This window comes from Aplidium turbinatum, chromosome 7 (genome assembly GCF_918807975.1).
Source record: "Aplidium turbinatum chromosome 7, kaAplTurb1.1, whole genome shotgun sequence".
In the NCBI taxonomy this organism is placed as follows: domain Eukaryota; kingdom Metazoa; phylum Chordata; class Ascidiacea; order Aplousobranchia; family Polyclinidae; genus Aplidium; species Aplidium turbinatum.
The window spans coordinates 3,407,030-3,427,731 of NC_137478.1; positions in this window are offsets into that span (position 1 = coordinate 3,407,030).

Sequence of the window (20,702 nt, forward strand, 5' to 3'; positions counted from 1 at the left end):
ACTACCACCGATGTTTGTGTAGGCCTACGTTATGCTAGGAGATTATCATGTATTTGATGCTTGAAAATATGTGTTTCATCGCTGGTATTCTACAATAACCGATCCAATCACATGAATGAGCTACATTTATATTTGCACCTACGATTACTTTTTTTTTTCAGCTAAAGTTAGAAGCCGTAGAATGATTTCAAATGCTGTTTACATTGCAGCAAAAATGATAATAAAAGAAAAGAATAACATCTGCCTTACCTCAGACCATAGTTCAACATTTAATTTCAATCAATGCTTGACTAAGATTAGAAAGGAACTGTTGAATGCATTAATATCATTAGGCTCTATTCACCTGATTACAAGTATTGAAATAGTTTTAGTGACTTTTCGAAATAGTTTCTTGCTGTCTGATATTCATTATGTTTGAAAAAGAAGCTACCAAATTGGAAACAAGTATTGGCTACATTTTTATCAACATTTTCGTCTGATGACAATCGTTGATAGATTTTCAGAGATTTTTCGAAGCAATTCAGTGCTTCTTGATATTCTTTACTTTCAAACAAGCATCTACCGATCTGGAAACAAGTGTTTCCAACATCAATATCAATACTTTCATCTGATGACAAACGTTTGAAAATCTGTAGCGAGTTTTGGAAATATGTTTGTGCTTCTTGATATTCTTTATTTTTGTGTAAACACTCTCCAGTTTGAAACAAAGCATTGGCAATATCACTGTCAGCATTTTCATCTGATGACAAACGTTGATATATTTTTAGTGAATTATGAAAAAACATCAATGCCTTTTGATATTGTTTACGGTAGTGCAACAAACTACCAATGGAAGCAAAATTCAAAGCATCGCTTCTATTGATAATTGTTGAGGGTAATAGATCTTGAGGAGAACAATTTAATTGTTGAAGAAGATGCATCACTTCCCCACATTCTTTGCTTACAACTGAACACACCATTTGGCAAACCGAATTTATAGACACAAACATAGCAAATAAAACACTCTCATCTTTCTCAGTGTTTTCATTTAATGTTTGCTGTTGTGCGAGTTCTTGTGCTCTTTGATAAGAACTTTTTGCCTCTAAATATTTTCTTTGCTCGAATAAATACTGTCCCCTGAAATATAAATTAAGAATTTTGTTCATTTCACCTCCACAACATTCTGAATCATCTTGAAGCAAGCTGCGCATGTTTGTCAGAGATTTTGATAATTCATTCATTGTATCCACGTATTTTGTAGTTTCGTATAAGTTACTTTTGCTCTTTTGAAAAACATTTTTGACGTCTTTGTCAATTTGTTCTTCTCGAAAGTTTATCATAATTTTGACAGTATTCCAAGCACTCCAACAGTCACCTTTTTTTACACAACAAGCTGCAATGTAAAGTAATATATATAGACTTTTCAAAAAAAATTCTAATTGATTGTCAACCGAATGCTTTTCTGAATTCAGGTAACGCATTCCATAATCAAGAGATTCATCATAGTTTTCTGTCAAAAACAAACCTACACAAGCTCTCCAAATATCATCAGATGTCATGTTTTTGCATGAACTGTCTGCTGTGTTTCCAGTTTTGTAATGTATTTCTATTTCGTTTAAATTTTTCTCCAGCAATTCAAGGCTGCAATCAAAAGTTTTTAAACGTGGGCCGGTTGTTGGTGTAGTCCATAAAGTTAGCAAAAGTTGGTGTGACACTTCCTTTAATTTAAGAAAGTCACAAATGAGCACATTCACCAAAGTCAAATTGGTGTAAAAATAAATTTCTTTCATATCCAATTGTTTACAAATATCGCATTGTAGCGAATATGCAACTTGAAAGAAATTGATGCAACTTCGTTCACCCACAGCAGCAATCAAAGTAGAAGTTTCACTATTTGAATCATTGGTGGAGTTGATGTTATCTACCCAATCAACTTGTCCTTTGTTGTCCATGTAAAGTTTCAATCTAATCTCACATGCCACTGCCACAGAAAATGACAACTTTCTTTTTGCATAGTCACTGATGATATTTAGTTGATAAAGTTTGTCAACAATATCAAAACAAGAACTTTCAGAAATTCCATGAAGTCTTCCTAACGCCGATATGAAAAGCGTTATGCTTCGATAAACAATTCGTTTATGATTAAATTGGGTTTGATCCTTTATTGTGGAAAGACTTGATTTGATCGCAAAGTTTTTCAAATCTTCTTTGATTTGTTCAATAATTTCATCACGCACTTCTGTGCTGGGAATCATTTTCAAAGTTTTCTGCACACCATTAAAGAATTCATCATATATTTCTTGCTTTCCAGAAACGAAAGTTGTTTTTGTGAGAATGTCACTGAGGTGGTAGCCATTCTTTAAATATTCTTCAGTGCTGAGATATTTTAACATTTCACTCACTGGTTTTATCAACTCTGTTGTCCAAGGTTTGTCTTTTGTTTTTTGTTGTCGTCCAAGTGGAGATTTGCATGCATGCGGCATCATTCCATCGAATGAAATGCCACGTGGTGTGAATGCATCAAAAAACCAATCTCCATCTTTCTTGGTTGTATCATTTAGACCAGGGATACACACACTTGGTAATATGGTTTCTTGCAAGTTCATCAAAATGATTTGAAAAACTAAAGCGAACCATCGAAAATATTGCAAAATCGTTTGATAATTATCGGAGTGTTGGCATCCTTCTTGTAAAACGATGATGTTCTCGAAATCGGAGAACGGAGTTATTTCTTTCCTTGCCAACGACCCCATACCGATGAGAGCATATTCACAAGGGGGTTTTCCCATGACGTCTTCACAATATTTACTGACGTCATTCATAATAGATGAGTATTTCTTTGCAATTTCGTCTTGTAAAGTTTTTATGGTCCTAATTTTTTCTTCTTGCTGTTGGATCAACTGATCACTTTCGATTTCATTAGGAATTTGTTTAATCTTCTCTAGATTGTTTTGGACTGACTTTCTCATTTGTTCGAAGCGTTTCTTGACACTTTCAGCTTTTTGAACTAAATTAGCTTCTTTCTTGTCTGCATCAGCATGATCCAATATTTGCTTGCAGAGGCTGAGCAAGTCTTTTTGTATATGTGCTTTGTTATCAGGGTTTCTTGCAATTGCAGCATTATACAATGCAGCAGACTGAATCAATGATATTTTATCTGAGCCTTTATTTTGAAACAGTAATGCCAACTGATGTAGAATCTTTGCTGATTTTGGAAGGTCTCCTTCTTTACCTTTTGAATTGCAGACTTTTTTAAGGCTTTGAGCAAGGTCCAATATTTTATCATTCGTCATAATGGTAGGCTACTTATGTAACTTACAAAACAATAACAAAACTTTTTAAAAATTGTTAAGTAAATTCATTATATTTTACCAGAACCATACATCTGTATTTTATATAAATACTTAGAGATTTACATTTGGAGAAGTACCGAAATCTCAAGGATTAGTCGCTGACTAGCAAAATAAATGTTAAGCTTCATAGGCTACCTATTGCTTGCTGTGTCGTATGTCTTTATAACTATTAATAATAAATGCAATTAGGACATCACTTGGCCTCGTATCTCTCAAACCTGATGGAAAAAAGCAGGGCTGTGAAGTCGGGCAAAAACATACTACTCAGACTTCGGCTCCTCGGTTTATAACTGGCCAACACTGGCATCAGTGTTGCCAGAATTTTTAAGTTTACCAAATTTTTATAATTTTGTCCTTTTTTCATTTTTTAGAATTTTGTTTCACTCAAAGTTGTGATCGAAATTGAAACGGTGACTTTTACAAAACAAACAGTGTGAACAAACACTGGACTCTGACTCTAGACTCTGAACAAAATCTTTCCGATTCCAGATTCACAGCCCTAAAAAAGTATATTTTTCTCCGCTTTAGAAAATTGTCTATATCACCGAAGGTTAGACATTTGGAGTTTCTTAAAGCTGCAAATTATGCAGTTTTTGACGTGAAAACATTGCTCACTCAACTACATTAATTTAACAACTAAATTAATCTTTTTCAATAGTGGGCCTGATAAAAGTATGGCGTAAAATGTGCCTCGTATGTTGTGAGTTATGGTGGGAACATTCGAGAAGACATTTTCAAATTTTACAGCTTCGTGAGAATTATTAAAAGCACCCATTTTAACAAAATTTGACAAGCATTTGTGCTCATTATGTTTCGACGTAATAGACAGGTTGTCACTACCTGACGTAGCTCACTGAAAAAGTCAGTCGTGTCTGTTTGACAAAACCATCCCTGGACAAAACATCGGAAAAAAAAGCAGATTATCACCTTATACATCTTGTGATAGTTCAGCTTAGTTTGCACCAGAAGAACGTATATCCTGTTATTTATTTAAATGCCTGGTGAACAGCCTCATTCAATTGTTAATATCTGCAGCTTTCATAACAAACTTCAAACGCCTAAATATACAGAAATTTTAAGTATCCAAAGTTTCACTCTATTGAAACTGCACCTACTTTTTCAAAATTAAACTCATTATTTTAGCTTAACTGCTACATAAATTGGACTTAAATTTGATGCACGCATGGTTAAATATCAGACGTGCTTTTATAAACTGCACTATTGGGCCATAAAATCGCTAAAAGCGACTAAAACCAGTTAACATTTGTGAAAATTTTCCTGGCTCTAGCTCTCCAGGCCTATACAAACATCTTAGATTCTTCGTTTCTCCACTTTTGCATGCATTCTTTTATAAACTTTTGTGTTGTCAGAACTGTGGCGCTTTTCTACAAAATTGTTTTTCTAGTTCGGCAAAACCTTCTCTGGAAGCTTGTGAGGCTTACGGATGGCAATTACTAAAGTTCTTCTGATTGTTTTAAATCTGCTTTATTTTTAAGCTATTAAAAGTTATCTTTTTGTATTTCTTGATGTTACATGTTTACCAAAGTTATATTTCTTCTTATACTTCCGCCTAATCTGGACCGGACAATCCAAGCCTGACTTAAAACTTTGCTCTGCTATAATCTCCGCAACAGAACCATAAACATTCAGCTAACTGTTAGCTAACGTGTTAGCTGCTAACAGGTCACATGTTTTGGATGGTGCAGCTTTGGCCTGTCTGAAGCCTGCCTTGATGAATTAACTGAGAACTCATTTTATGTTTTCATCAATTAAGATCACTTCAATACATCACTTCTGCTTTTATACTACCTTTGCTGTTGAACTAATACTGCATGTAAGATTTTTGTACTTATGCGTTTGTCACATTACAGTTCCATAATTTAAAATCGCTGTTAACCACCACTTTTTTTATATTAAATTTCTGTTGAACCAATGCAATGTATGTTTGATTGCGTGCATTTTGCGTGGCTTTGCTCAAGAAACAACTTTATTTGTGACTAAACTCGCCACATTGAAAAGCATTAAATCACTTTCATCAGACAAAGCCTTCCAAACACGAAGCTATGCACATAACAGGATGTGATGACGTCACTGGCTGTATCAACTGCTTGCTTGCCATAAATTTATTGATGTGTAAGCACGAACTTGGCAATGCCAGCGTTATATGAAGATCTAAATCTGTTAACCGACTAGCAGATAACACTGGTCAACAGCCAATTTGCTTCTGAAACGAATTGGATCAAGCTTGGCTAATTTGGGGTCGCTGATCACGAATATCAACTTGAAATTTGTTGATTAGCTCTAGTTTTTGAGATATGGCACCGTGCCAAAATGTGCTTTATTCTTGCTGACGCGGAAAACAGTGTGAGTTTTTCTGTTGTGGCTTGCATCGGTCAGATGAAGTTATGCACTTAATATATTTGTTGGAAGGTAGATGACGTGTCTATTGATATTATTTTTATTTTGACATATGTTTTTGGGTTGTTTGCTTGCTTCTTTTGTAAAAACTTCTTGTGTTTAGCTTTAACTGCTCTTTCTGCACATGCCTCGTAAATGCATAAATAAAGCAGACAATTTCTGCTACATTTGTGGTGAAATAACTTTTTCTTTACAAAAGCGAAGTATAACGGCTGTGGTCAGGAAAGCATACCACTTGTATTTTGGATGCAAAGTTGGTGATCATGGCAATAGTTGGGCCCCTCCTATAGCCTATAACTCCTGTGGTGCAAATCGTAAGGTGCAACTTCTGAGATGCATAAAGTATGACCAACATCAGTGGCAGCTGTGTGGTGACTTAAAGGTAGTAGCTGTTCTTATGGGTCTGCAGCTAGGTTATACTAAGTACTGCTTTTTTCTTTGTAAATGGGATAGTTGAGCGAAAGATTTCCGCTACACCAAGAAAGACATGCCTCTCCACCAATCATTGACTCCAGGGGAGAAAAACGTTCTACATCAGGGGTTCTTAAACTGGGGTCCGTGGACCCCCAAGGGGTACGCAAACTAGTTTTAGGGGGTCCATGAAGGCCCAATGGAAATCTTAGTGTATAATTTCAAAAATGGAATAAATTTTTCAAAAGAAAAGATATTAACTTCAAACAATGCTGATGATTTCTAGTTTGAGTTTCTACTTTTGTTACGTACAGTTTTTTGTTACGTACGTTTATTACGTCACTTTCCACATAATTGTTTTTGCCACTATTTGAACATTGCAAAATTTTATCAGTTGCAGCAAAGCTACTGTAGACGTCAGCTAGGCTAGATTAAGATTGTAAAAGGTTTATGCAGATCCCCTTTTGGTAAAGAGAGCCATGGCTGCTATAGCCTAATCCCTTTTACGTCTACATATTTATGTAAGTCAGGATTTTCATCCTTGGTAACTATCAAAACAAAGAGTCGAAACCGGTTGGATGCAAATGATGACATGCGTGTTACCCTACCAAAGACGAAGCCACAATTTCATGTTTTTGTTGAAGACAAACAGCAGCATCCTTCACATTAATGAAATTAAATCGAAGATATTGAAAAACAATCTGCATTCGCTATTTCTTAAATTTAATAAAACATAATTTTTATTACCTCAAATCAAATGTAGTTATTACTCTTTAAACCCTTGACAGCCTGTTTCACCCTAAAAGGAGGCTCATCAGAAGGTCCTTATTCAAATGGAAATAAATTTTGTCACCAATTCATTTTAATTTTATTGCGTCATGTCCAATTCATGCTGATCAAAAACGTTTCTCGGACTAGGCCATGAAGGGGGTCCACACAAACCAAAAAATTTTGTAAGGGGTCCGCGTTAAAAAAAAGTTTAAGAACCCCTGTTCTACATCCACCACTTGTTGAATCAAATAAGATTTTGTTGCCACCGTTGCACATAAAACTAGGGTGAAGAACTTCGTAAAGGCAATGGACAAAGCTGGAGCTGGTTTTATGTACCTACTTCGACAAAAAATCCCCCGAATGAGCGAAGCGAAAATAAAGGAAGGAGTGTTTATAGGTCTCCAGATAAGACACCTTCTTGAAGATGGTGAATTTGATCAAGTGTTATTTGGCAAAGAGAAAATTGCCTGGGAAGCGTTTAAGTTGCTGACCACAAAATTCTTGGGGAACAAAAGAGCTGACAACTACACTGAATTGGTGTCCAATCTCATTAAAGCATACAGATACATGGGGTACAATATGTCACTGAAGATACATCTTCTGGACTCGCACCTGGATTTTTTTTCACCAAATTGTGAAGAAGTTAGTGATGAGCATGGTGATTGGTGTGCGATTTCACCAATGCATATCTAAAATGGAAAAAGGGTACCGTACCAGGGAAAACAGATTCCACCAATGCTTGCTGACTTAATTTTGCTGGATGATATCTAGGGATGCTCCATTAAGCGTATACAAGCGACAGGCCAAAAGGAGAATAACAGATAAAATAGATTAGAAAGTAATATTTGAAAAGTGACAATTATTTGTTGTATATGCTATGCTGAAATATAAACGCATGCAATTATTACACTGTTTGTAGATTGTCACTGTTGTGTTCAATAAAGTGCACCAATGCTTGCCATATATAGATCCACATACAAAAATGAAAAACAAATTATCTTTTAAACTAGAACTAATCAGCAATTTTAACCGACATTTTTGGATTCAGCCTCCAAAATGCATAAGAATCAACTGTTTTCTTATCGGAAGCAAACAATTTTTGAAAAATTGTTGAACAGTGTAACTTGTGAAAGGATTTATCACTGTACCTTAGATCTACTAAAAGGCTAACACATCGCATAAACTATGTAGCCTAACCAAAATTACTCAAAAACTAGTTCTACTTTATTTGGCTTATAGTTTTAAGTAGGCTACTTTTGTCATGATTTTATTTATATGCCTATGTAACAATCTACCACATAAGAATTCAAAATAGAAATAGAATTATGTGGATCAGCAAACAAGTTCTAACCCTGGACAGGTGCTTTCAGCCTTTTTTTACTGCATCCTGTAAACCTTTCAGAATTATTTAAAAAAAAATTGCATTGTATATCTCAAATGTAATAATGTTTAACTGCAATATACTCATAATAAACTAAAACAAAAATGTAGGACTAGATATTTTGTTAAGTTCTGTTGAATGATTATATAGCTTTTGCTGGGTACTCTACAAAAAAAGAACCAAAAATGCAAAAAATGTGCATGATAAAACTCGTATAGTAGCAATTCGTTGTTCTTTCATTCTTTTAGAATTACTATTAATTTAATAATTCCTTGGTTTCTGTCCCTTTTTACTTAAAAAAATGCACCAAGCTCACACAAGAATTACCAATGCTCAGTGATGTTCGCGTATACAAAAATTATTGACGCCGTCAGCGTAAACGCAAACGTTCGAAAAACCATACGCCGTATGCGTCAACGTAACTTGTAAAAAAAAGTTGGCTGCGTCAGCGTCAGCGCATACACTAGCGTAAACTCATTTTGTTTGCTAGGTGCCAAACATTCACACGGTATAAACCACTCGAAACAAACAAGTTTTATTTTGAATTTCCACGATGAAACACAAGCATCTGAAAGTGTTCATCTGACATTTTGGTTTCAATATGTCTTTGCCCATTGAAAACATTCTTTCAACTGCAGCGCTGGAAGGTATTGGCGTGTTATAGCAAAAAAAAGATATTAAAATGTATACGTTGACGCTATACGCTAAAAAACCGCGAAAACTTTACGGCGTAGCCTCAAGCGACAACTATCCAAAAAAATGTGGCCGTAAGCGTTAGCGTAAACAAAAAGTCTACGCCGCAAGTCTACGGCGTAGAATTTTCGGCGTATACGCACATCTCTGCCAATACTAGTATCTTCCTATCAAGACAATAGATGATATATTTTCAAAAAATTTTGGAAGAAATTCGCTTTTCATCATGCTCTGCAGCAATTGCAAGAAATCAAGACCACAACGAAAATAATCCAAAGCATCACTTCTATCAGCATTAGCATCAGATGATAATCGTTGATAAATTTTCAGGTTCTATTTTAGTAAATTTCTTGCTTCTTGATATTCTTTACTTTCGAACAAGCAACTATCAATTTGAAAACAAGTATTGGCTACATTAATATCAGCATCTTTATCGTATGACAATTGTTGTTATATTTGCAGTGACTTGTCAAAGTATTTTCTCTCTTTTTAATATTTATTACTTTCATGGAAGCAGAAAGCTATCAAGAAGCAACTCTTGGCTACATTTCTATCCGCTTCTTGATCTGATGACAATCGTTAATGGATTTTGAGTGATTTTGCACCCTATTTTTGCAAAAGAAATTCTTTGCTTTTTGTTATTTTTTACCTGCGAACAAGCATCTGCCAATTTGGAAGTAAGAAACAACCTTTCCACTGCAGCACTTGACGGAATGGGAGTGTTGTGTAGGAAATACGTATAAGAATAAGGAATAGCCTACTACGTATAGGCTTACACTTATTTCTTCCTTGTCCTCTGTCATGAAAATAAAAGCAAAACTACTGCTTGGAAAATAAAATCACCGAAGTACACAAAAATAACAACTGCGCCAAGTAGCCTACAGCGTAAATATTCATATACTAAAAGTATCTACTGGCAAACAAACTCCGGCTCCTGTTTTTGCCAAGAACTTCAGACTACGACCGAAAACCGTGACTCCGGCTCCTTAATAGTGCAAAAATGGGAACTAGTTGCCACGGTTCGTTACTTTTGGAAAATAGTAACCTTTACAGTTACTCAAACATTAACTAGTTACAGCAACTAATTACTTTTGTAACTAGTTACTGCCCACCTTTGGCTACCCTGGATCTACTGTATAGCTATCACAAGGTATAAACAATGTAGTCAATTTGATTCAAAACCAATTCTGCTTTATTGATCATCATCATCAGTCGCCATCTCCGCTTGCAGCAGATTGCACATTAACATGGGTTAGTTGTTCCCAAGCGTCGTGATTTTGAGCTAACTCGCCCAATGTCGCCTAATTGTCCAGTCCATGCCTAAATGTTGTCTTGCCATCGTTTTGTTTGCCTGCCACGTTTTCTTTTTTTGACTTCGCCTTGTGTGCAAATTTGCTGATTTGGGATTTTGATCTTTTAGTGTTGCCAAGTTTTAAAACTATGATTTTATTGTTGTTGCAATTGGATGTAGATTTTTCATAGTCAATATAATCCTATAACCCAAATCATGTAAATATTCAAATATTTTCATTAATGCGCAGATAACTTGTGAGGGTATTTATCATTAGACTAGATCTACTGTAAAGCTATCACAAGGTATGAATGCAGCCAGTTTGATTCAAAAGTGTTATGATTTTATTTAGTTCTTCTATAATTTTACGTAATAAGTTTGAAAGCATGTTTTCATTTATTTTCATTACACGAAGTAGCAGTAGCGTAGCCAGGAATTTTGAAAGGGGGGGTTTTGACGACCCAGCGGCGGGGGGTCTGGGGGGCCTCCCCCAGAAAATTTTAAAAAATTACTTTGAATTTGGTGCATTCTGAGAGCATTTTCAACAAAAATGTAGGTATGAATATTCCTGTAAAATGATGCTGTCCGGTGGCATAGCAAAAGGATAAGATCATGTTTTCTTCGGCATTTTTCGGAAATAAAGCTAAGTCTCAATGTTTTCTTGTTGCTAATTCCTGGCTGAGATGTTTTAATGTTTGGTATTGGCAAAACTCGCTTTTTTAATGCAGTTTTGTTTAAAATTAGGCAATTTTTTTTTAGACTGAAAGCATCATTCTCAATATCGTGACGTCACACGCGTGCCAAAGGGGGAGGTTGTAACCCCCAAAACCCCCCCCTTGGCTACGCCACTGCGAAGTAGGTACATGCATTGTAATCACAAACGAAACCACATAATTGTAATCAGCAACACGTACATAGCGAAAATATCATAGTAAGTAAATCAACATAAGAGGAGACTGATGTGAAGTGTGCCATGTTTTTAGAGAAAGTAGTCGGACATTTTTTTTCTTTGTTCTAAATATATTACCCACAATGCAACTTTAGTCACTATATGTCCATTGTCTAGTAAGAATCGCATTTTACAATGACATGCAATTATTGTGTTTATGTCGAAAAATCCAACTTTTTTTCTGTTGGAACAATTGAATATTTCCTTTATTACTGTTATGTATTTTGGTTTAATTGCATTGCAACGATGTATTTTGTTTTCGTTTCCCTCAGGTCTTCTCTTTTGCTTAGTATTCATCCGCCTGCTTTTGTTAATCAGCGCTTCTCGTTTTGAATTCAAGTATATTTTTGGTGACACGCCATTTTCACAGTACAGATTCTTTCTTGCGAATTAAAGTACAATTAGAAAATCTTTATTATTATGACTCTGGTTGAATGAGGTAAAAACACAACAGAGTTATTTGACGACGAGGATGGGATGGTGAACGTCTGAACGAGAAACTTACGGTGGTACGCAGAGTGTTCAGTTTTAGTTCCTATACAAGTTTTAATTTCTACAAGTTTTAGTTTTTACAATTATTTACAATTATGGAAAAGGTCGTGGAATTAATGCAGTCGCAGCTAGAACATATGCGACAACAGATGCAATAGCAAGAAGAACAGGCACGACAACAGATGCAACAGCAACAACGTCATCATGAAGAACAACTGAAGGAGTTAATTTCAGCCCTCAAAATTCCATGCGAATCAGAAAACCAAAATCGGGTATCTCAAGCTATTCCTAAATTTTGTGAGTTTGATTCAACTTTAGAACTTTGGACTGATTATTGGTCCCGTTTTTGCACATTTGTAAAAGCACAATCTATCCCTGATGATAAGATGGCTCAAGTTTTCCTCAATAACCAGTCAGCCAGCATCTACAAGATGATCCTCAATCTGGCCGCACAAGAGTCTACAGCAAAGCCAATCAATGAACTTACAATGGAGGAAATTTTGAATTACATGAAGGCACAGTTCGACCCTAAGCGCTTCGTTATTCGTGAACGATTTCGCTTCTGGAGCAACTTGAAGTGGAAACCAGGTGAGACTGTTCCAGAATTGGGTGCACGAATAAGGCAAGCCGCAGCCACGTGCGACTTTTCTGCTATTACTAATCCTTTAGTTTAGATGAAGCTTTGCGTACTTGTTTTATGTGCTCGGTAAGAAACGAAGCAGTTCTTAAAGCTCTTTTTAAAATTAAACCTGACGATCTTACTTTTTCACGTGCTCTTGAAATAGCCATAGAAACTGAAGACGCTGCAAAAGTGGCTAAGGAGACGGTGTTTGGCACTGAACCGTCGGTGGTACATAAAGTTAAAGGCACCGATAGACGATATTCTTTCAAGAAAGCTACAGTGGCCAGTGCTAATGCGAACAAGCAAAGTAAGTGCTATCGATGTGGTAACTCTAATCACCTTGCTAACAACTGCAGATTTAAAAACGCGGTCTGTCATTTCTGCAAACTTACAGGGCATGTACAATCCGCATGTCGTAAAAAAGCTGCACAAGTTCATTCTTCTAAGGTCAACTACATACAGGAGATAAATACTGTTCCTAATTCGTCGAGTAAAGTTCCTAAACTCGAGGTTCGAATTTTTATTAAGTCTTTTCCCGTCTTAATGGAACTTGATACAGCTACAGGGGGAAATTTCATCTCTTCTGAAGTTTGGTCGCAGCTAGGCAAACCTATCTTGCAGACTCCGCAGCTACGTTTTCAGTCGGCAAGTAAGCACTCGATGCGTATTATTGGATCTTTCACTGCCGAAGCGAGCTGCAACAAATCGGAAAAGACGACCACAGTTTCTTCTTCGTCGTATGAGCTGTTCTTCCGGACTATATGTTTGGGCATGATGTCATCAGCCACTCGGCAGTCTCGTCATCCAGGGCCTTCAGTCCAAGCGTTCCATGTGGTGGTTGATGGATTGGGCAGTCATGAACGACATGGTCTACAGTCTGGTCTGTGGCGCCACACTCGCATCCCGGTGAGGGAGCCAGGCCCCATCTGCATATGTCTGAACGAAAGCGACCGACGCCGGTTCGTAGGCGGTTAAGCCGGACCCACGCAAGTCTTGCGAGGGACATTCCCGGAGGGTGGGGATCGACGTCGGGTAGGAAATCATGGAGTCGGGAGATGTTTTTTTGCCACTCCATGTTCCATGTGTAGTTCGTCCAGTGTGCCGCACTTATTCCAAGATCTTCAACGTTGTTCAGAAGCTGTCGTGCGGCGGGCACAAATGGGCGTCTTGATTTCAAATCGCTGCTGTCCTCCAGGTAGGCGCTGGAGTGTACTGTGGAGGAGGTGGTCGGGGTCCAGTGCGCGACGAGCAAGGGAAATCATGGCTCCTTTACGGCGAAGCTCAGCAGGTTGGATGCCTGCAAGGATGGGAAGGCAGTCCGTTGGAGTGGGACGCAGGCATCCAGTCACAGTGCGTAGTGCGTCATTGATCGCGGTGTCAATGTGGCGGGTGTGAGAGCTGCGGCACCACACTGGTGCGCAGTACTCAGCGGTAGAATGGACGAGGACCAAGGTAGCTGTGCGAAGGGTTTTCGCATCAGCTTCCCAGCCGGAACCCGCCAGCCGCCTCAAAAGTGCAACGCGCGCCGATACTTTTTTGCGCAGTGACTCCAGGTGTCGTCGGTACGTGAGTGACCTGTCCAGGGTTACGCCGAGGTAGGTGGGTTCGGCGCAGTAGGGGAGGTGTTCGTCATCGGTGGTGATGTTGATCTCACGTTTTGCTTCCTTGTTGTTTAGATGGAAGGCCGCCGACACTGTCTTTGCCTTGCTGAGCTGTAGCTTCCATTTCTGGAGATATGTTGATATAGTTGACATGTCTTGGCTTAGGTTCCTCTCCATTGACTGCCAATCTCCGGCTGGATGCAGGAGAGCCAGATCGTCTGCGTAAGCATACTTCCTGGAGATGGTGTCAGGCAGGTCATAGATGTAAGTGTTAAAGAGGAGGAGAGCCAGGACAAAGCCCTGTGGGACGCCGTTCTTGAGTCGACGTAGTCTACTTCGTCAGCCGCTACCGGTGGAAAGGGTAAAGCTGCGGTTTTGCACAAGTTTCATAATCATATGGACCATGTGCCTGTCAGGAAGGAAACAGAGAAGTTTGCAGGTAAGGCCGCTGTGCCATACAGTGTCGTGGGCCACCGTGAGATCGACAAACACGGCGCCAGCCTTCTTTTTTGCCGAGAAGCTGTCCTCGATGTCTTGGGTCATCAGAGTGACCTGGTCTGCTGTTGATCTTCTGTGGCGAAAGCCGGCTTGTTCCCGAGGGAGCTGAGGGTCTATTATCGGTTCGACACGGGCGTAGATAAGTCTTTCGAGTATCTTGAAGGGGATACAGAGCAGAGAGATGGGGCGGTAGCTCTTCGGATCCCCTGGGGGCTTCTTCGGCTTTGAGACTGCAACCACTAGGGCTCTTCTCCAGATTCTTGGGATGCGCAGGTGACGCAAGCAGCAGGAAAGGAAGTCTTTTAACCAGAACCTCTTAGAGGGGGCAGCTTGGAGTATTAGACCACAGACCACAGGGGCAGCTTGGAGCTTGGACCATGACAGTTCAATTTATGGTATGTGAAATTCCTAATCTTAACTTATTAGGGCGTGATGCTATTCAAGCACTAGATATTTCGGTAGATAAGTTCTTTTCTTCATCTTTACATACTATTCATCGTCACAACGACATAGATTTTAACTTGCAAAAATCATGTTCCTAGTTACGTGATCAATACGAAAACTTATTTAAACCTGAGTTAGGTTGTCTTCAGGATTACGAATTAGAGATTGAGTTTAACTCTGATTGTAAACCAGTGTTTTCAAAGCCCAGACCAGTGCCTTTCGCCATTCAAGAAGACTTAGCTCTTGCCTATGACGCCGGCATAGAAAAAGGTATCTGGACACTTGTACAATTTTGCGACTGGGGAACTCCTGTAGTACCAGTTCGCAAGGCTTCTACCGAAGGTAAGAAATCCAAATTAAGAGTTTGTGGTGACTATTCCTCGACGGTTAATCCACAACTTAAAACTCACAGGCACCCTTTGCCTCTTCCAGAGGATTTAATGCGTAAACTAGGGGGTGGCCACGGATTCACTAAGATTGACCTGGCAGATGCTTATAACCCGATTAGGTTAGGTCCAAAGAGTCGAAAAATATTGGCATTAAGTGCCCATAGAGGGGTTTTACTGCAAAATGTTATGCCGTTTGGCATCTCTTCTGCCCCAGGCCATTTCCAAAAGATAATGGATGATTTAACTAGTGACCTTCCAGGTGTAGCAGTCTACCTGGATGACATTTTGATAAGTGGAGCTACAGCGGAGGAGCATTTCCAGAATCTTAAACGACTACTCGATCGTTTATCTTCGAAAGGTCTTAGATGTAGGAAGGAAAAATGTAGATTTGCCCAGGCAAATGTCGAGTACTTAGGTCATGTTCTTTCTAAACAGGGAATTTCAAAGGGTCCTAAAGTCGATGCAGTACTGAACATGCCTGCTCCTTCCAATGCTGGTACCTTACGTTCTTTTCTGGGGTCGGTTCAATTTTATTCTAAGTTTATGCCCCTAGATTTTTCTACGGTAGCTCAACCGTTATATCATTTAACCAAGAGTGGTGTTCCTTGGAGCTGGGAACACAAAGAAAAATGCGCTTTTGCAAAATTAAAAACGTTTCTTTCCGCAGACGATGTTCTCGTACACTTTAACCCGTTGCTTCCTTTAGGAATTCCGTGCGACGCATCAAGCGTGGGCATTGGCGCCACACTGTTTTACCGCTCCCCGGACGGAAGCGAGAGGCCAATAGCCAATGTGTCGAAAATCTTGACAAAGGCTCAAAGAAACTACAGCCAAATCCAAAAGGAGGCTTTGTCCATCATCTTCGCTTTGAAGAAATTCTACCAATACTTCTACGGTAGGAATTTTATTTTGGTAACGGATCATAAGCCTTTGCTTTCACTTTTTGGTCCAGATAAACCTACCCCATCGCTGGCGGCTAACCGGTTAGCACGCTGGGCGTTGTTTTTGAGTTAATTTAGTTATACTATAGAGCAGTGCTCTTCAACCTTTTTGTCCGTGGTACACCTTTTTTCAACTTTTAGTAACTTCGTATACCTCACAAATAGCAATGTTTAATTGTGAACAGGAAGTAAAAAAAAATAATAATTAATTAATTAATTGTTTGTTAAAGTGATTGTAGTAGTCTTGAACTGGGCACAAGAAACTACGCATGCAAAAGTGCAAAAAACGTCAAAATTGAAGTTGATTTAATGGCTAGCTTGTTGTTGCATTGTTTCGGCATGTTGGACATAACGTGATGTTAGCTCCTTCTCTATTCCTCCCCGCATTAAAGAATCAATGTCAAGTATCGAGTTTCGTTTGTTTGACTTGATCTCAACAGGACTAGAAAATCCTTCTTCACACAAATAAGTGGTAGGCATCTGCACCAAGACATCAATGGCTTTTTGCGCGAGATTTTTGTATTTGGGAAATTCAAGAAGAGAAACCCAACATTCTCTGTAATCCACTTTTTGGAATGAGTATTTTTGATTTAAATCAGCCCGTAGTTCCAATAATTCCTCATCCTCAGTTGGTTCGTCATTAAATGGTTGGATAATCCACGAGTTTGCTTCCAGACATTGTTCGTTATCTTCAGGAAAATACGTAGTCAAATTGTCGGCAAGTAATTTCAGGTGACCAACAATAAAGGCAGACAAGTTATCTTCAGTAGAAACATCCTCAAACTCCCAGCTAGACTCTTTCATATATTGACTCAATACAGGAAAGTCATTGAAGTGTGAACTGTCACAGGTTGCCTCCGCCCAACTCCAACTGACTGTTTGCCTGTCCTTGCAAACATTGAGCCAGCTGCACTACGGCGCCAACGTGCTGTTCTTTCCCTGAGCCGTAAAGCCCTAAACCCTGGCCATCCGCTACACACAACCACGCTGAGATATCCACCAAAGCAGCGGCTAAAATCAAGAAAGCCATTTGTACGCGCTGCACAAGACCTTCTGGCAGCCTCTGGTGGAAGCCCTAGCAAACAGTGGTGCCACGCGGCGTGGTGTGAACAATGGTTAAGCAGCACGTCCCCACTTCGCCAAGTATTCAGATCCTCGTCCGAAAACCAGCTGGGACATGGCCTCTCTAGACTTGCCTCATCAAGGCGTAACCGTTTGCTCACTGGTGTTGGACGCTATGGTGCAGACATGTTGCGCTGGGGCTTGGCAGAGAGTGCTGCTTGTGAGTGTGGCAAAATGCAGACGGCAGCCCACATTATCAAGGATTGCCGGCTATATAGACCACCCCATGGTATGGAAGGCCTAATTTCCATCGATGACGACACCAGGCAGTGGCTAACCAACGGATGCCCTGACATATAGCGACAATACGAGAGAAGAAGAAGATTGAAGGTACTCGACAAAGCATTCTCTTTCCAGAGTGCAATTTTCATCTTCAGCGCATTGATCTTGCTGGTTGACCGAAATATATCACCCCCTCTCCCTTGAAGACTGATGTTCACTTGGTTCAAACGATCAAACATCGACGCCAAGTATGCCAATTTTGCAATCCAGAATATGTCACGAAACTTGGAAGCCCTTGGGTCTCCGTGTTCAGTGTAAAATGCCCCTAATTGTTCGCGAAGTTCAAACACACGGGAAAGAACTTTCCCTCGCGACAGCCACCGCACCTCTGTTGTGACTTCCACTATCACAGATCTAAGCTGTATACCCTTCGTATACCCTTCTCAAGCTGTATACCCTAGTTTTGATATGGTATACACTTGGGTATACAGTATACCCGGTTGAAGAGCACTGCTATAGAGTATCGCAAAACAACGCATCACCAAAATGCTGACGCCTTGAGCCGTCTTCCGTCCAATGATGACACAATATTTGATAGGGGAGGAAAGTGCAGATGATGTTGATATTGTCTGTGCAATTGATACGTTGGATTCGCAGGTTAGTCATTCCGATTCTTCTACTTTGCGCAAGGAAATTTCCAAGGATCCAGTCTTGTCTAAAATCATTCACTTTACACAAGAAGGATGGCCTGCGAAATCAAATGCTAACGTTCCAATCGAACAGTTTAGAAGAGTTGCTGATTCTTTAACAACATGTTATGGTTGTTTATTATATGGTTCTAGAGTAGTTATTCCTTTTAAACTCCGCAATGACATTCTTTCTTTTTTACACGAAGGTCATTTCGGCATGCAGCGAATGAAACAGCTAGCCAGGACAGCAGTCTACTGGCCCAATATCGATGCGGACATTGTCGACCTCTGCCGAACATGTAGGCTACTACATGTGGTGAGCATCAAGCTGCACCAAGTAAGGCTCCTATCCACCCATGGATAGCTCCAGAGAAGCCTTGGAGTCGAATTCATTTCGATCACGCTATTAATTTTTTAGGTTTTAATTGGCTTATTGTTATCGATGCTTATAGTAAGTATCCTTCTATTCACCCAACTTCTTTCGTATCGACGTCTGTTACTATTGATCTTTTAGAGCAGGATTTTGCCCATTTTGGATACCCCCACTTCATTGTCTCAGACAATGCGACTACGTTTTCTTCAGAAAACTTCAAGAATTATTGTAAAGCTATGGGTATAATCCACATCACTGGAGCACCATACCATCCAGCTACAAATGGTGCTGCCGAGCGTTTGGTGCGCACTTTCAAGCAGGCGTTGAGAAAATCGTCGTTACCGCCTAAAAGTGCCACCACTCAATTCTTGATGCAGTTTCGCCGTACGCCTAATGTCAGTGATTACTCTCCCAGTGAGTTATTAAACTACCGACAACTACGTACTAAATTAGATATTTTACTTCCTTCCTCAGCTCAGATCACGAAACCATTGACGAGTTCTTTGCCTCGGAAACAAAACCGGAAAACAATTAATTTCGATGTTGGTGATCCTTGTTACGCTTTATACTTTGGTTCCAGGCAAAGCCGAAGCCCTCGTTGGGTTCCTGCCGTCGTGGTGAAGCGACACGGGAGTCGTAGTTTGCAGGTTCGAGTGGACCCTCGAGGTCCAATGTTGAGATGCCACATCGACCAGCTACGTCTGCGTTACCTCTCACCGGAAGACGGGGACCCAGGAGAGACTACTTTCACGTCGTCATCGATAACTGACGAGGTTCCCAATTCATCGACAGCTGACGAGGTTGCTGATCCATCAACGCCGATTGCGACCGAGGATCCATCGACGCCGATTGCGACCGAGGATTCATCGACGCCGATTGCGACCGAGGATTCATCGACGCCGATAGCGACCGACGATCCATCATCGTCATCGCATCAAGCACAGACATTAAGGCGATCAAAGAGAAGACGCCAACCACCCCTCCGTTATGAGTGGTCATAAATTTTATTGGGGAGGTGTTATGTATTTTGGTTTAATTGCATTGCAACGATGTATTTTGTTTTCGTTTCCCTCAGGTCTTCTCTTTTGCTTAGTATTCATCCGCCTGCTTTTGTTAATCAGCGCTTCTCGTTTTGAATTCAAGTATATTTTTGGTGACACGCCATTTTCACAGTACAGATTCTTTCTTGCGAATTAAAGTACAATTAGAAAATCTTTATTATTATGACTCTGGTTGAATGAGGTAAAAACACAACAGTTACACTTTCTCGTTTTTGTAGGTAGTATTATAGGTAAGGATATTCAATAAAAAATACATTAGTTTGCCTTGTAGTTTTTGAAATATTGTTAATTTGTTACAAAAGTCAGGGTGGGGTAAGTTCAGTTCAGAGTGCAATTGAAATAGGTATGTTATCTAGCAGTTGCTCAACTTTCCCCAACAGTTTGCTCAACTTACAATATTTGTCGGGGTAAGTTGAGTAATACACATATAAATATTATATAGTTATTACTATCTATATTTATTATACTATATTTGATTTAATTCGCTCTGATTTGCCTTTTTGCTTAGCATTGAGCACTTTTTGAAGTATTTTTTTTGTTTGTTTGTTTATTGGCCGCTGCGAAAAAATATGTACAATAAATCAAAACACAATGTACAGTAAAACTGTTGAAAAGTTTACAATAAAAAAAAAACGAGTAAAAAATGATGGTAGCATCACAGCAGCGGGAGGCTGCGAAGTGACCGTTCAAGGTCTTCAAGTCAAGCAGCCACCCTTAACTCATCAATGATAATTATAATTGAATAATTGAGACAAAGAGATAATAGTACATAAATAACGGTGAAGCTGTCCAAGATGATAAGAAGTCAAAAAACTGATTAGTAGGTTAATTTAGCATTTGTTTAATATGAGTCAATAATTTTCTTTTTGTACATTCTTTTAAAAGTTGTGAATGAGGATTTGCGAATTTCATCTGATATATTATTCCAAATTTTTGCGCCAGAGTATTTTATTGAGCGTTGTAGTTTTGTGGTTGTGTATCGATAATAATAGTAATCTAGGT